Below are 2,126 nucleotides of genomic sequence, written 5' to 3'. Positions count from 1 at the left end.
CATGCTGTGCTAAAAATCCTTAACCTAATTTGGTGTTCTCAGTCAAATATAACCGGTCTTTTAAAAATTAATTGTAAATCTCTTGTTATGCTATATTATTACCAAATATTGGTTTCAATCAGCTTGTTTTTTTTTTATTAGCACAGGTTTTATATTTCTTTTATGAGCTTACTGATCGTAAACTTCATGCACCTCTGTTTTTGAATGAACATAATCCACAAATAATGCTTTTTCACTCACATTGCATAAGCGCACATCAATTAGGTCTACAATCAACAAGTTAATAAAAGAAATAAAAACCTGTGCTAACTGACAGAAAACAAGTTAATAAAAAGATTGAATCCAATATTCAATAAGCATAATGAGAAATTTATAAGCATTTTTTTGTAGGCTTGTCATTTTTGATAACAAGATGTGTAACAAGATGGAAAAAAATCAAAAAAATAAAATAAAATAAAGAAATAAACAAACTGTTTTTGTGATTAAAATGAACAATTATTGAAAGTATAAATGCAAAGCAAAATTACATTAATAATTTTCTTTTTAAAATGAATTGCAATAATGAGATTTTTTCTTGTTGCGGTAAATGAAAATGTTTAGTGTTGTAATAACAAGAATGTGTTTTTTTTGTATTACAGAAATGTAAAATTTTTTTTTTTTTTTGAACAATTTAATGCTGGTGTAATGTTAAAAGCTGACAAAAATAAAAGTAGTTTTTTTTCAAAGATATTAATGACTCACTTTGTGCTCAGGTGAGAGATTTATACTCATCCAAATATTTGTCTAATTTTATTCTTATAGAATGAAAATGACCCTCCTCCTTGTTTCGCCCATCTCTGACCTGCAATAGCAAATCATGTTTCACAGCTGTAAAGTAAACTAAAGGCTTTTTGGCTTTTAAAAAGCTCCTTTCTAGTGCTGTCAAACGATTAATCGCGATTAATTGCATCCAAAATAAAAGTTTTTGTTTACATAATACATGTGTGTGTGCTGTGTATATTTATTATGTATATATATAAAGACACACACATACCACACATGTATTATGTAAACAAAAACTTTTATTTTGGATGCAATTCATCGCGATTAATCTTTTGACAGCACTAGTTCTTTCATAACATATGTTCCACCACAATTTAATGTTTTAATAGGAAATACATCAAATACATCAGATTTTAATCTGAGTGTCCTGTTGCAGATGGAAAATCAAAGAGTTGTTTGTTTGTTTACTGAGGAAACAGGAAGTGCACTGCCTAATGTCAACAGATCGCCTTTGAAACGTGTGCTGCTAATGCTCTTACTGAGATTAAACCACTGAGAGAAACAGGTGAAGATGAGACGAGACAGAGCGTCTGAAAGCAGATAACAGCAAAGATCAAACAGAAGAAAAACACACAGTGACAGAAAGACTGTCCACACCAACACAGAGAAACTCCGAGACAGATAGAGAGAGAGATTCAAAGGGTCAGAGGAGGAAACCTGACAAGAACACGTCTGGATTGTACTTTACACAAAGATCAAAGGAAATAAATTGTTATTTATTTATTAATAATTTATTAATTTTATTAATTAAATTAATAAAAAAAAGTATATTTTAAGATCCAATTTATATTTAAAAACATTAATGTAATTTTACTGTTTGTATTGAAATTTATTCAAATTATACTTTAAATTGAAGCAGTATATAAGTATTTTATTTGCAGCAATTTTCATTAATTCACTGTGAAAAACTTATATTGCTTCAATAATAAAGTACAAAATTTGTACTGAATTTAATGTAAATATATGAAAATATTACATAAAATACAGTACAAAAAGTAAAATTACATGAATATTTATGTTGTAATTTAGTAATTTTACAATAATTACAATAATTTAAGTTAATGAAAATGCTATTTTTAGCATTAAAGTTGCATTCATATTTTTAATTTAAAATGTATTTTAAAGGGGTCACATGATGCGATTTCAAGTTTTCCTAGCGAGCGAGTGAGAGAGCGCGCGCGAGAGAGAGAGAGAGAGAGAGAGCGAGCGAGTGAGAGAGCGCGCGAGAGAGAGAGAGCGCGCGAGAGAGCGAGAGAGAGAGAGAGCGAGATAGTCAGATCACAATGGAGTCAGATAGCTTGACC

The sequence above is a fragment of the Sinocyclocheilus anshuiensis genome, unplaced genomic scaffold (genome assembly GCF_001515605.1).
Source record: "Sinocyclocheilus anshuiensis isolate Anshui unplaced genomic scaffold, SAMN03320099.WGS_v1.1 scaffold515, whole genome shotgun sequence".
NCBI lineage: Eukaryota > Metazoa > Chordata > Actinopteri > Cypriniformes > Cyprinidae > Sinocyclocheilus > Sinocyclocheilus anshuiensis.
The sequence above is the reverse complement of the archived record's forward strand: the minus strand, read 5'-3'. Positions refer to the sequence as shown.